General features: G+C 39.7%; 1 protein-coding gene across 1 annotated transcript in view; it reads left to right on the top strand.

Moving 5' to 3' along the window:
• agbl4 (AGBL carboxypeptidase 4) overlaps positions 1-16,219 on the top strand; it is an 855,821-nt gene that overhangs the window by 777,398 nt on the left and 62,204 nt on the right. The window lies entirely within an intron of this gene.

The raw sequence follows: 16,219 nt of genomic DNA, 5'->3' as shown, positions 1-16,219 counted from the left end.
CCACTCCTGACAGGACCTCAAGGTCAAAGTGGGGTGCCCATTTTCACTTCTTTGCCTTGAACATGCCAAATTTCAGGAACCATGCAGGGCAGTTCTGGACTAACAATGCTTGCCCAAGTACACAATGGCCTTTTAAAGAGGGAACTGGTGCAAGAGATAGCAGTCCATTCCTGGGTATCTTAGCATTGGCAAGTGGTTTCGGGCATGGCCGGTGCTATAATGGTGCTAGAATTGGGTGGGTGGGCGGTATCATAGGGGCAGGGTAGACAGTTAATGAAGTGAGTTTGGTAAGATAGCGAGAGAGCTCACTTGGCCTTGCAGGGAGAAACCTTTTATGAAACACAGCAAAAATTGACATTTTGGCAAAAAATATTCAGTCTGAAGCTTTTTAGATTACTTACAGTGTGGAAACAGGCCCTTTGGCCCAACAAGTCCACACCAACCCACCCCCTGACATACAACACGAGGGGCAATTTAGCTTGGCCAATTTACATGACCTACACATTTTTGGACTGTGGGAGGAAACCAGATAACGCAGAGGAAACCCACGCAGTCACTGGGAGAATGTGCAAACTCCACACAGACAGTTGCCTGAGGCAAGAATTGAACCCAGATCTCTGGCACTGTGAGGCAGCAGTGCTAACCATTGTGCCACTGTGCTGCCCCACTGTTTGAGTAATTTTGTTAGTGACTCATGGTTGAAATGAAAACAGTCTATTCTCACAATTCTTTAGAAATAAAATAACTTTTAATATCTGGTCTACAGCCTGTAGCACTCAGACTTAGTAAGGACTGCAACATGTAAACTATAATTGAATGGTAAGGAACAAAACATTTTACATGCAGCCAGTAACAATCCATAATTGGAACATGTTTATGTGCTATTTGATAGTACAGAGCTTGAATATTGCTGGTAATTACAGGCTTGTATTCATATAGCTCCATGCACTTTAAAATTGGCCTCACAAACAATTTCATAAATAGGGTTCCAGCCATATGCTTACTGTGCAGTTTGATGCAGAAATGGAACACATTTAAGCTATCCTCTAGGACAATGGCTATCCTGATAAGGTTATTGTTTAGTGTATATCATGAAAACTTACACATGAGCCAAAGTTCACCAACTTCAGATCTGAAAAGTATCCGGTGTACTTCAAAATATCCTGGAAAGGCAAATTATCTCAAATTGTTTCCAGTTGCTGTTTCATGCTGCAGCTGTGCAGTGTTGATGCTGTGGTATTTTCTGCTTCTCGGATGTTGCCATGATTTCAACAAGATATTCTGCCTCTCACACAATTGAGCAACACATTGTATGAATTTCAGTGCCAGTACAATTCTATCACATAAATTATATGGCCCAATGATTGGATGATGAAACCAAGCAACATATTCCTGTAATAGTTTGCAATAGGCCATATTCAACCCGCAAATGCAAAATCCAAAACAAAACATCTGCTATTAGCAGTGATTTTGCAATTGAGCAGTAGATGCTGAACAAAGCTGTATGTACTAAAAACTAGACTAAAAAACAATTTAAGATCATCAGTAAGGCTTATATTGTTCCCTAACACTCCAATTCTGACAACCTCCACCATGACTCTCTGATTTCCTTCTGATCCTCCAACTCCCCTCACTCTCTGACTTCGCCCTGGCCCTCCAATACCCCTGCTAGTCCTCAGAGCATACCTGTCTCTCCAAACCCCCCTGAACCTCTGACCTCCATGACCCTCTGATTCTCCCAATCTTCTGGCTGCTATGACCCAATGACCCTCAGATCCTCTGACTCCGGTTGACCCTTCAAGTCCTGCAATCCTCCCATCCCTAACCTTTCAAAAACTCGATCCTCTAACTTCATCAGATTCTCTGATGTCCCACTGAGTCACCAATACTCAGAGCCCCCCTCAACTCCCTGACACTCTGATCCCCCAAAAGCCCCTACTCGTTCTGAACTTTCAACTTCCTTCCCAACCCTTCCACACTCCCCAACGCTTCAATACCTCTCCAGTGCTCCAACAACCTGACCCATGACTCCTTCCCAACCTGAATACATTACCTGATCACCCTACTTAGCGACCACCCTGCCCAATATCACATGACCTACCTTGCCACCAGAGCCACCTATCCACTTACCTCACACATTTATTTACTAATGTACTTGAAAGATGTTTAGATGTCCCAAATAATTTTGTGAATGAATACTTGCCAGAATACAGCAGGTAGTGCCATAAAATGTGGACATGGCTTGAATACCTTAGCCACCCTGTGTTTTGAAGAAGGAATATGATATCAATTGTGATCTGCATTTCTGATGACAATACGTGTAGAAATTTCAGTCAGAAATACAGACCTCTGATGGGGCACAAAGAAATAGGAGAAGAAATTGCAATTCAAAGGTAATGGTCACTCCAGGTCAATATTGCACAGATCCCCTCTTATGGTGGCATTGATTTTATCTAACACTTGCCATACCCACATAGTGCAACTACACTGGTACCAAGGGGCAGCATCTCAAGAAGCACTCATAGGTTTTCCCTAATAACTAATAGATCTCACAACAAATTTGTCAGTTGGTTTACAATGCACTAAAATAATCATAAATTTTCTACTTTAAGTAGAATTACATGTTTTTCTATCTTGGTATATGCAATGTGTCTGTTACAACCTTGAAATGCTTGCTAAAGTGCTATCAGCTTCCAAATGGAGCTAGTAGATCTCCCATAGTTTTGCTTACTGTAGTCAGAGATTACATTGCCTTACAATATTACAGATGTTATCAACAAAGTGTGACATAAAAATGCCAGAGGAAGTAGTTTACTATAATTGTGCACTATGTGCAAAGCTTTAGATGTATTATTTTGACATAGAAATAACCATTGGACATATATAATATTGGTGAAGATCTTTTTTGATTCCATGTTATTTGTTATAATTGTGTCTACATAACAGGCTGTTTACCTCAGGCAGAATAAATTCAAGCATATATAAAAGAATGTCATTTATTTGCTTTAGAAATATCTGCCACATAGCTGGAGAGACCAAATAACATTTAGATTACAATGCTGCAATGTCATTACTCAATCACTTCCTTTTGGGCTTGTAATAATTATAGGGGACCATTTTTATTAGAATTGGATCATAATGGAGTTAAGTCAGCTAAAGTAAATACCAAATGCTCAGATGTTGGAGATTTGAAATAAAATCTCAAAGTGCTGCATTTTGAATTCAAAATCAATCATCTCCACAGATGCTGCCAGACCTGCTGAGTTTGTCTAGCACTTTTTGTTTTTAACCAGACTAAAATTATTTGGAATTTCTACAAATTACAAATGTATATTGCAAGATCTAACACATAATTACACATGCATTTATGTTTTGCGTAGTATAAGCTGGTAAGAGAATGAGTTTACATTTGTAATAACTATTGATTCCTGATGAAGGGCTTTTGCCTGAAATGTCGATTTTCCTGCTCCTCGGATGGTGCCTGACCTGCTGTGCTTTTCCAGCACCACACTCTCAGCTCTAATCTCCAGCAGCTGCAGTCCTCACTTTCGCCTAATTCTGATGTCCATCACTGCCTCACTCTTCAGGTGAAGCCTCAGACCTAGAAAACTTTTACATGAGAAGGAATAGAACTGAACGTATTTGGCACAGTGCATATTAGGAACACCGTAAGACCATAAGATAAAGGAGAAGAATTAGGCCATTCAACCACTGAGTCTGCTCTGCCAATTTGATCATAGCTGAAATGTTTCTCAGTTCCACTGTCTTGCCTTCTCCCCGTCAACTTTGCTTCCCTTAATCAAGAACTTATCTATCTTTGTCCTAAATATATTTAATGAATGGGCCTCCACAGCATTCTGTGGAAATGAATTCCACAGAGTCACCACTTTCTGACAGTAGAAATTCCTCATCTCAGTTCAAAAGGCTCATCCCTTCTCTGTGAGACTGTATCCTTGAGTCCTACTGGGGGCAATATCTCCAGGTCCACTCTATCCAGGCTCCTCAGTATTCTGTAAGTTTCAATGAGATTCCCTCTCATCCTTGTAGACAGCATCAAGTACATACACAGAGTCCTCAGCCACTCCTCATATGACAAATCTTTCATCCCCAGCATCATTCTTGTAAATCTCCTCTGGATTCCCTCCAAGGCCAGCACACTTCCTTAGATACAAGGCCCAAAGTGCTCACAATAGTCCAAGTACAGTCTGACCAGAGCCTTATGCAGCCTCAGCAATACATCCCTGCTCTTGTATTCTAGCCAGTTTTGTAGAATAGTTAAATAAAAATAAAAGCTGCAGCCAGATAACCTGGAATTCAGCACAAAAACAAGCCCATGTGACCAGGATTGAGTGAAGAATGTGGTGGTGCAACTAGAAAAGGAGAGCAAAATAGCTGGATGCATGAGAAGAGCTGTAAGGAATCTGAAAGATATGTCTTTTGGTGAAAATTGTACTGGTGGAACTTGGTGGAGTAAATTACTATCAGTGGGAATTAGAGATAAAGCCTCAAAGAAAGGGAGCTAGAATTCTACCGAAGGATGTTCAGAGCTTTGAAGGACTTTATGGATGGAATTGACGTGGTAAGTGTCCTGCCTAGTAGGTCAGTAAGGGTTACCTTTGTTCTGTTATTTAAAATAGAATTTGTAGTTCATCTGCCTGATAATTTGGTTTGATTGAAGTAAAATCTATAAAAGTGGAATCTTTTCAATTTTTTACCTTAGGGACGTTTAATACTTTCTGTTCATTTAGTTTATTGGCTTCCGCTAGGGACCTAACAGTATTAGGTCCTTAGACAGATTCCTACAGATATTTTTTTTCATTTAAGTGAGAGAATTGTCATATTTTATTTGCTTCTGGAAGTTTATTTGTTTTTTCTGGAAACTGAGCCCACAGATACAGAACAGAATAGGCTCCATGTTATTATTATGATTGATGTAGGATTTTATGTTTGTATTTCTTCTGTCAATAGTTTGAGTATTACAGGAAGAAAAGTCCTGAAGACTCTAGCTATTTTTGCTGAGTGTCCTCGTCATTGTTTTGAAATGTGTTTAATTATAATATACAACTAAACAATATAGCATGAATGCACATTAGGGGAAGGATGATTATTTTAATGTTTCATGGTGAAGTACAAATGATAGTTCCTTTAGTTTTAATAAATTTGTACAGAAAGATTTGAAAAACTTGCTTTCTGCACCTAAACTTTTAAATTATGGCTTTAGTGACCAGTTTAGAAATTGGATTTTCATAAATATAAAGTTAATTTGCCAAGAAACTTTACAAATAATAAAATAAATCATGAAGCATACACAAGAACATTATAATTGTATCGAATAATTATGTCATGATTGACATCAATATAGACAAGATAGTGTTGTTTAAATTTCTTACTATTAATTACACTTCAGTTCAGCAAGGAATAAAGACAATGACACAGTGAGTTATGGATCTATGTATTAATTTGTGTATTACTCTTTTTGAGTTATTTTGAGTTATGCATGCTGTATAAACTTGATTGACTGTATACTTTAAAGAGGTTGAGTCAAAGAAGATAGCAAGATAAGCTGTGGGAAACTCATAATTCTAAGCTGGATACAAATCATTTTTTTAAATAAAGTGTTCCTTAATATGTATTATAATAAGAATTATGTTGTCTACCATTCATAATCTAGTTCTAATCTTTCTCTGTATTAAAATAATGAAAAGTTTAGGGTCATTATAAAATGTACATAGGATATTAAAGCTAAGTAGTAAGAAGTTTGATAACCTTCATGGTAAGACTTTAAATTATGTTTGAACTGTTAATGCAAGGCAAATCTCTAAAGATGGATGTTGAGCGTGGAATTGCATTAGACAAATGGAACTAACATTTTAATAGCTATTACTTTCAAGCCTGAGGGATCCAAGGTTGAAAGGAGACCACCTTCATAAGTTTCTTTTTTAAATTAGATGAATTTTATTGAAGGTCACCAAACAATTCCTGAGGCTATGGCTACATTTAAAATTAGTGTGTAATATGAGCTTTAATTCAAGTCCAAAATGTCAAGCCTTACGCAGTGAGTAAAGAAATCCTTGTAGCAAAAATTGGGGTCAGGATGGGAGCCTGTGGTATGATGAAGTGCCATGGTTCAGTTGCTTGATCTGCAGACCATGCAAATTGTAGACAAACCAACTTCTTGTATTTTTGTTCTTCAGAAGCCTTCAATCAAGCATTTCTTTGGGTTTCTGTTTAAAATGGTACTAGAATAATAACCTTTCTCTTGCTTCTCATTTTCAATGTAGTGTTGACAACTGATTCCTATAGTTGAAAAGTATGTTAGCAATTTAAAGTTGATGCAGAACACATGACCTCTTCAATATTACATGAGTTATTTGGTAGAACGTCTCAGCAATTTCATTTATCACCGAGTACTATCAGCTGTTTCATAAGGTAGAATAAAACTACAAAGCATTTCCAGTATCAATACTCAAACACATGGCCATTTCTGGTGTTACCTTAATTCTTGAAAGCATTTCAAATCCATGCTAATTTTTACTGATCTGTGCCAACTATTCCATTTGTCTATGAAAGTTTTCAATATTGGTGACAGCTTTCTGTTTAAAAGAAACACTGGTTTGCACTATGGTAATTAACTCTATGTTAAGTATCACCTCATGTTGCTCATAAGCTCCATTCTGGCATATCAGTCTCTGCCATCTTTTTTGCAGAAGCAGACAGAGGGCTGAGAGGTGCAGGTTTGATAGTGTCTGTTTTCTCTATGTCCTTTTCTCAGCCAGCTAAGTTTTTCATTTTCTGTTGTCTCTTCCAATGCCCCTCCAAACAGTCAACCTCCAGAAGACACAGCTGAAGGCAACTATCTCCCAGTTGGCAGTGTCAATGTCCATTATCTTCATATTTCACTTGAAACAAAGAACGTATGCCTAGGGAGTCAAGACCTAGTGGCCAATTCACTGTAAAGAAAGATTTTGCATAAAGAGCCATAGATTATACAATGAACATGGCTAAACCAGTGCAGGCATTGTTGACTTAGTAATGAATTTATACTAATGGAATAAGCAACAAAGGCCTCTGTGTTGGTGATCTTGTCCTGTCAAGTGATGCCAAACAAAAGTCTGTGACAGCAAGGATGAAGATTGTTCTTAATTTTCCTGACTAGTTCATGTTTTCCAATTCTCAAAATTGTGTGCTAACAATGCAGACTGGTAGACTCACAGTTTAATCAATTTGTTGTTCCACAATTTCTAATTCAGCTTGGACAAAACAACTGCAGATTTTGTGATTTGAGTGTGTGTTGATTCCAGTAACAAAAGTATGCAAAGTAAGAATTCCCTACTAATAAACCCATACAGTTCACAAATAAGCTCAATACACTAAAATTGTCTGGGAAGGTTAATCTTTTGGCTGACAGTTATCCAGCAACTGGAACTCTCCACAAACATATATCTGAGTCAGAGTCAGAGATTGTAGAGGATACCTTAATTAAGCAGGGGAAACAGCTAGCAGGATTATTGTTTACTAGATTACTGTGGATTATAGATAACTATAAAGCTGCAATTTCTTCTGTGACTCTTCACTGAACACTTCTTAAATACTCCACTGTTTTCGATCGCCAACACTCTCACTCTGCTTCCTCATATCTGGAACTAATCCCACACACACACCTCCTCCTCCTCCACTATCAAATTTTTTACTTACTGAAACACAGCATGATTTGGAGATGCCGGTGTTAGACTGGGGTGTACAAAGTTAAAAATCACACAACACCAGGTTATAGTCCAACAGGTTTAATTGGAAGCACACTAGCTTTCGGAGTGACGCTCCTTCATCAGGTAAGATTTTGCTCCTGTGAAGTTACCCTGGTGCTGTTTATGTGGTTTGTGGGACTGCATTTGTTAGATACAACATTGGAAGGTGAACCTGAATAGTAAGCTAAGTGGTGATGTTTTGTCTGATTTCAGTTGTAAATGGGGATTCGAACACAGATCAGAAGATATATGCCATTATTTGGTGCATCTCTACAACTCTATTAGTACTCTATTCATCTGTGGGATACGTTCAATGCTGCATTCTTAACAGCCATTAAGATTTTACATTGCCAGTTAACTACACATCCTGACCTCATTACAGCCTTGGTTTAAACATGGGCAAAACTATCAAATTCCAAAGGTGAGAGTGACTGCCCTTGACACCAAGGTCGTCTTCAGCAGTGTTGCTTCAAGGAGGCCTTGCAAAAACAGGGTTAATGGGGATTGGAGGGAAAATGCTTCACTAGTTGGAGCCAAGCTTAGCAGAAGGGAAGATGGTTATAGTTTTGGACGTCAGTCACCTCACCTGCAGGACATCATTGCAGGAGTTCCTCAGCTTAGTGTCATAAGGCCAGAAGCAAGGTTGTTTGCTAATGAATACACAATGTTCATCATCAGTTTTGACTTCTGAAATACTGAAGCAGTCGACTTTTTTCAAGTCTAGCAGATCTGGATGATACCCAGGCTTGGGCTGACAAGGGACAAATAATATTTACACCACACAGATCTCAGACTGAAGCCAATCAGATCACAACCTTTCTGCAAACCATGCTTTTGTGCAATTTATTTATAAAATGACTTACATGTGAGAAGGCTTTTATTTCCAGGATAAGGTTAGTTGAAGGAGTGAAGAAATCTGTTACCACCAATAATAATTTAAAGCCCAATACATTAGAAAACATTTGAAGTATACAGAAGTTTAATCAGCATCGAAAAGAGGAAAAGTAAATTAATATTTGGCATGATCGTTCATCAGAATTTTCTTTTCTGAATTTTGTGTTATTTCAATGAAAATTATTAGTAATTACCCCTGTTGAAGATAGCTAGAAAAAGGTGCTTGTTTTAAAAAATTAAATCCGAGAAGTGGCAATTCATGAAATCTCAAATCTGAATAAGGAATAGTAATGGATAAATTGTGAGCCAGTTTTAGTGTATGCAGAGTGCACTGTTGTTTAGAATTATTGTTGGTCTGTTTTGTAAAAGACTCTTGTGGATAATTTAATATGCTATAGCAGGACTTCAGACAGGATTTGATATTAGTTTAACTTGTCTCTTCACTCTTTGCCCGCAAAGTTTCTGAAAGTAAAAGTTGATAATGGCATAGTGAGGGAAACAGGAAATCTAAGACCTGAATTACTAGGGAAACCTAAAAGTTATTGTCTTAATCGGTTTAATGAATCATGAAATAAATAGTTAAGGACTGATGAGAATGAAGAATTAAACGTGACACAAGGTACAGCAAGAGAAATAGAGACAAAGAAATATTTGATTAAGGGAGAGAGTTTAACATGTAACAGAAAGAAAAATAAGAAAATATTTAAAGGTTAAAATTTGTCAGTTTAAAAATTTTCTTTAAAAATTCAAAACCTGAATGAGTGCGATTTCCAATAGCTAATTTTCAGTATTAGAAAAATTAATTGCTGGCAATTGACGATTATCACATTGTTAAAAAGGTAATTGTGTTCTCAGTTTCTAGCCCTGAATATCTGTAGCAGATTTTGTTTTTTTATCAACCATGTAAATCTGGCAACTTCATAGCTTTTAAGTCGTGTTGATAATGAAGTGAACAATACAGTTATTGCTGAGCTAAAAGTGAAGTGCTGCAACTTAGAAAGCAATGTTTGGGTACTTGCATTGAACCACCTTCTCATTGCCTATAGCTGCTATGCCAAACAAGTGAAAGTAACAGTGAACACTATTACCTCTTTTAGCAGAAGGGAAGATGGTTATTGTTTTGAATGTCAGTCACCTCACCTGCAGGACGTCATTGCAGGAGTTCCTCAGCTTAGTGTCATAAGGCTAGAAGCAAGGTTGTTTGCTAATGTACATTCAATGTTCATCATCAGTTTTGACTTCTGAAATACTGAAGCAGTCGACTTTCAAGTCTAGCAGATCTGGATGATAGCCAGGCTTGGGCTGACAAGGGACAAATAATATTTACACCACACAGATCTCAGACTGAAGCCAATCAGATCACAACCTTTCTGCAAACCATGCTTTTGTGCAATTTATTTCTAAAATTACTTACATGTGAGAAGGCTTTTATTTCCAGGGTAAGGTTGAAGGAGCGAAGAAACTGTTACCACCAATAGTAATTTAATTCTCTGCTATGTTTAAATTCTAACCCATGATATTCTGAGGCCAGATTTACTAAGGCTTCTAAAGTTGTATCCAGACCATCTTTGTGTTTATATTTTCATGCTTAAAATGTGATGTAATCATTCCAGTAAAATTAGATTCAAAGGCCAATAGCCTTCAAAATATCAGAAAATTTATTTAATAAAGTATCAAGATTGACATTCTATGACGATCAGCCTAGAAAATAAATCTCATGCCTTCCACACTTGCATTTCCTTTCTGTATGTTCTAAATCAATCACTGCAGGAGTATTGTGTATAGCACTGAATGCCACATTATGGAAAAGATGCAAATACATTGAAGAGAGTGCAGAAGCGATTTACTAGAATGGTTCCAACAATAAGAAACTTCTGTTATAAGGATAGATTAATGAAGTTTAGGACTGTTCTCCCTAGAGGGAAGGTTGAGAGGAGATTTGAATGAGGCTTTAAAAATCATGAGCTGGCTGACAAAGTAGATACAGAGAAACTGTTTATGAATGTAAAAGGAACAAGAATGAGAGGGCATAGATTTAAAGTGATGTGCAAACAAAGCAAGGGTGATGTGATTAAAAAAAATGTTTTTATATCGCGAGTTGTCCAGCTATGGAATGCACTGCTAGTATCCAACCCTGGCCACCAGACATAGCATCTTGCCAGCATCTTCATCATGAAAACCCTCAGATGACCTTGGTGAAGTTCGGCCAGTGACCTTTACTCAGGACAGTCACTCTTGCTACCCACAGTAATATGCCATCCTGTATGGTAATCTTTTCGTGTCCACCATCAGATATTTTCAGTGGTGACCGGAAGAATGTCCAGGAAGTTTAAAACTAGGACACATTCTTCCAAAGGAGGCACCACTGGGAGAGTATCTGCCAGTGGAAGATGGTTCAGAGCATCCACATCAGTCTCTTGGCTTCCTGTTTAGTGTTCTAACTTGTATTTGTACGTGCTGATTATAAGGGCCCACTGCTGAACTATACTGGGAACCATGGGAGATACCACCTTATCTTCTTTTAGTAGCCCAGCAGGGATTTATGATCAGTTGCTTTGACAAATTCCCTTTCATAAAAGAATTGGTGGAACTTACACCGAGTATGACCGCCAAACCTTCCTTCTCTGTCTGGGCATATTTGCGTTCAGCATCAGCCAAAGTCCAGAAAGCATACACAGTTGGGTATTCCTCTCCGTTGGGCCACTGGTGAGCCAACACTACTCCAATACTGTACGGGGAGGCATCGGATGTTAGCACTTTGTCTCACGTCGGATCATAGTGGGCCAACACCTCAGATAATGATAGATGCTTTGTCACTTCCCTAAAGGCTACTTCTTGGCTATGCGACCACTTCCAAGGCTGACCTTTTTCCAATAACTAGGAGAAAGTGAGAACTGCAGATGCTGTAAGGGTGCCAAGATGAAAGTCAGGTTCTGTATGAATTTTCCACAATAATTCACTATCCCAAGGAAAGACCTATGCTCCAGTACAAACATGAGAGCCAGGACTCCTTTGATCACCCTTACTTTATCTTCCAATGAGTGTAACCCGATTTTGTCAACTCTGTAACCCAAGTAGGTCACTTGGGGTGCCTGGCACATAAATTGTTCCCTTCTTAAGCATATGCCTGCCTGGGAGAAACGTTTAAGCTGTATGTGCAAATTCTCCAAGTGCTCTTTACTGGACTTCCCAGTCATTGGCACATCATCCAGATAAATGGTAACCAGAGGTAGCCTTTATAAAATTTTTGTCATACTTTGCTGATAAAGGGTGCAGGCTGATGATACCCTAAGTGGCAGTCTTGTATATTGGTATAAACTATTATGGGTGTTAATTGTGCTATACTTCTGGGACTCCTCATCCAGTCGCAATTGCAGGTAGGCATGGCTCATGTCCAGCTTTGTAAAAGACAGCCAACTTTGCACACAAGTCCTCTATGCAAGGAATCGGATATTTATCCAGCTAAGAGAAGAGGTTTACCCTTTGTTTGAAATCCCCCCATCAGGCTTCACAATCGGTATGACTGGTGCTGCCTGATTTGCAAAGTTTGATGATTCCTTCACTTTCCAGTCTCCTGATTTCTGCCTCTGAAAGGGCCTTAAATGGCACAGGGCAGGCCTGGCAAAATCGTGAAATTGATTCCCGGCCAACATATAAAGTGGCTTTGGCCCTTTTGATGGTCCCGATCCTGATCCATTCCTGAAAAACTCTTAGGTATTTCACTAGGACTTCATGGAGGCTACCATTTTCTAATCAAAAAATGTTGAGCCAATCTAGAGTGAATCTTTCTCAACCAATTCCACCCCAATAGGCTTGGGCCCAAGTCTTTTACTACAATCAATGGTAACTGCACCAACTGATTCTCATAGGAGGCCGGAACCAACGCTGTACCCTTAATTTGCAATGGTTCCCCAGTGTACGTTCTCAGCCTGACTGAGGTCTTGTACAAACATAAGGGTTAGAGACCTGAGCAAATCTTGTTCAAGGTGGTTCTGCAACCACAGATACAGCTGCACTGGTATTGACCTCCATGGAAGCATTCATTTTAATCGGTTCCGATTTGGATGTCGCTAAGCAATTTAATTATTCCAACCCACGTGTAGGGGGGCTACTTTCTGGGGTGTGCACTCTTCTGGGTCTGGATGTAGGTTTGCTCATTGAGCTGGAAGGTTCATTTTCAGACATTTTGTCACCATACTAGGTCACATCATCAGTGAGCCTCCGAATGAAGCTTTGGTGGCATGGCCTGCTTTCTATTTATGTGTGTAGGTTTTCTTGGGTTGGTGATGTCATTTCCTGTTCTTTTTCTCAGGGGGGTGGTAAATTGGATCGAAGTCAATGTGTTTGTTGATAGAGTTCCAGTTGGAATACCATGCTTCGAGGAATTCTCATGCGTGTCTCTGTTTGGTTTGTCTTTGGATGGATATGTTGTCCCAGTCGAAGTGGTATCCTTCCTCATCTGTATGTAAGGATACTAGTGAGAGTGGGTCATGTCGTTTTGTGGCTAGTTGATGTTCATGTATCCTGGTGGCTAATTTTCTGCCTGTTTGTCCAATATAGTGTTTGTTACAGTTCTTGCACGGTATTTTGTAAGTGATATTGGTTTTGTTTGTTGTCTGTATAGAGTCTTTCAAGTTCATTAGCTGCTGTTTTAGTGTGTTGGTGGGTTTGTGGGCTACCATGATGCCGAGAGATCTAAGTAGTCTGACAGTCATTTCTGAGATGTCTTTGATGCAGGGGAGAGTGGCTAGGGTTTCTAGACATGTTTTGTCTGCTTATTGGGGTTTGTTGCTGAGATATCGGCGGACTGTGATCATTGGGTACCTGTTCCTTTTGAATACACTGTATAGGTGATTTTCCTCTGCTCTGCGTAATTCCTCTGTGCTGCAGTGTGCGGTGGCTCGTTGAAATAATGTTTTAATGCAGCTTCATTTGTAGACGTTGGGATGATTGTTTCTGTAGTTCAGTATTTGGTTAGTATGTGTTGTTTTCCGGTCGATGCTGGTTTGTAATTCCCCATTGGCTGTTCGCTCTACTGCAACATCTAGGAATGTGAACAGGGCTGTTACGTCAAAGGAGACCATCATTTCATCCTCTTCTATCTCGGTGTCTTTAATAGTCTTCAGCAATTCTTGGGTGGAGTGGATGGAGTGGTGTGAGTTTTCTACTAAGTGTTTCAGTCTTTGGTGTAGCTCCTTGGCCAATCTGTAAGTGGGTGTTCCAGGTAGCGAAACTAAGAGTCTGAGGGGGGCTCCTGGTTTGTGAATTTTGGGTAATCAGTAGAAGAGTGGTGTAGTGGATCCATCTGGTTTCATGTTTTGGAAGGCGATCTTCTTTATTTCTCTAGATTTCTGAAATTTTTTGAACTGAGGAGATTCTAATTCCCCTGTTTACATTGGTCAGTTTAGTGTATTTTTGCAGAGGCGAAAGTGAGGACTGCAGACGCTGGAGATTAGAGTGGTGCTGGAAATGCACAGCAGGTCAAGCAGCATCCGAGGAGCAGGTAAATCGACATTTTGGGCAGTGTAGCAGGTAATTTACTATGATTTTTTTACCGGAGGGAATTTGCTTAGGACCCAGTGGAGAAGTTCCTGGTTTCAGTTGCTGCCAATTTGCTGCTCCACGTTCAGCAGCGTTTATTTTTGCAGAAATGTATGTCCTACTGACTTTGAAGACTTTGGTGTTCATCCTTTGGGAGCTCTGAATCTATTGAGTCTTGGCCTGCTGAGATGCTTAGACAGATACAGGCAATCCTCCTGGGCCTGACCTGCTGGAGTTGATCGTGTTACTGGTGGAAGGGAATTGTAGGAGCCAAACAACTCTGAACTAAAAGAAACTGTCAGGGTACCTATCTGTCACTGTTACTCCATACTGATGACTGTTGGCGTTACCTTCCTTGAAAAGAGAGGGAACCTGGAGTGAAGTTGTGGTGGCTCATCCCCTTCAACATGCCATTGATGCTGAGAATCCACAGCTGGAACAATGGACTGCAGGTCAGAGCACATAACTGGCAGTCGCTGAGCACTGTGCTGGCCACAGTTCTCTAATGCAGCCAAGTGCTCACAAGCCAAAGTAATGAAAACATGGTCAGACCCCTCCATCTTCACTCCCATTGATTGAGGGCTTTTGGCTTAACTGCCTGATGTTCCCCTGATTCCCTTTGCAGGATGAGCCATGGTTGGTGTGTCTGATGCCAAAAGAATGTCATTAGGATTTACATAGCTTTTGGAAACTAAGGCCAATGTACATATAATATGTTAGGATTTACAGCAAAGAGCTAAACGAACTCCAAAACATGTTGTCTATATTTGAAAACCAATTCAGAGTCAGATAAACTTTTATATTCATTAACTAGAATTCATATCAGTTAGACAAAAGCCTACAGAAACCATCGACCCCTTTGTGAGCAGATACAAGGAAAAGGCCTTATGGGATTTTTTTGGATGAGAACAAGCAAATACAAGTTTTGAACTGATAAATGCAACCATTCCCATTGAAGCTTTCCAGAGAACTTTGGCCAGACAAACCAAAGATTTATCAAGAGCAGCACGGTGGCTCAGTGGTTAGCACTGTTGCCTCACAGCACCAGGGTCCCAGGTTTGATTCCAGCCTCGGGCGGCTGTCTGTGTGGAGTTTGCACATTCTCCACGTGTCTGCGTGGGTTTCCTATAGGTGCTCCGGTTTCCTCCCACAGTCCAAAGATGTGTAGGTCAGGTGAATTGGCCATGCTAAATTGCCCATCGTGTTAGGTGCATTGGTCAGAGGGAAATGGGTCTGGGTCGGTGTGGACGAAGGGCCTGTTTCTACACTGTAAGGAATCTAATCTAAGTTGAAGAGCTGCTGTAGAACGGATGTGGATATTAAGTGATCCTCTCAGGTTGACGAAGTTTTTAAGTCCTCGGTACAAACTTGATGGTTGACACAGTCACTTGAACACTCAAACATAGCCGGATTAGTGGAAAGTGTGGAGTTCTCAGTCCACCAAGGAAATGTCCAACTTTCAAACAATTTAGCAAGGCATGTGGCAGAAAAGAACATTGGCAATCAGAGCACTAGAGCAAAGGGTTATAGAGCGACAAAGAGCCATGTACTGAATCAGAAATACTTTAAAGCAATAATAAAGGTAGTCTGGTATATTGCCAGAAGTGATACTTGACATCATCAACAAATCAGAATCTGACAATGTGTACGACGAGACAAAAAATGGTGAACACATTCTTGTGGGAAACTGCAACATGCTCACATCATCCAAAGTGTTTGCAAAATTGCAATAATCCATCCTCAAAGTACTGGAGATTGTTATTGGTTAAGATTGGAGGTTAAATGCCACTGTACTAATACTGCAAATTTAAAAAACATCCATCCACAGACTTGGGAGGCAACGATAAAATCTCTAAATGTAATACTTTAAGCATGTAATTGTTTACCAATTCCATGTCCAGGATAAATAGTGCTGCAATGTATGTACAGTCAATCTGCTTGGATGTCACAATTCATGGAATCAGTCCAACATGAGAAGACAATAGAAACTGCAACAGCCTCTTCAAGAAACACCTGCAGAACTGAACATGGAAGGAGAA

The sequence above is a fragment of the Chiloscyllium punctatum genome, chromosome 7 (genome assembly GCF_047496795.1).
Source record: "Chiloscyllium punctatum isolate Juve2018m chromosome 7, sChiPun1.3, whole genome shotgun sequence".
NCBI classification, from domain to species: domain Eukaryota; kingdom Metazoa; phylum Chordata; class Chondrichthyes; order Orectolobiformes; family Hemiscylliidae; genus Chiloscyllium; species Chiloscyllium punctatum.
This window is presented reverse-complemented; position numbering and strand designations above follow the sequence as displayed.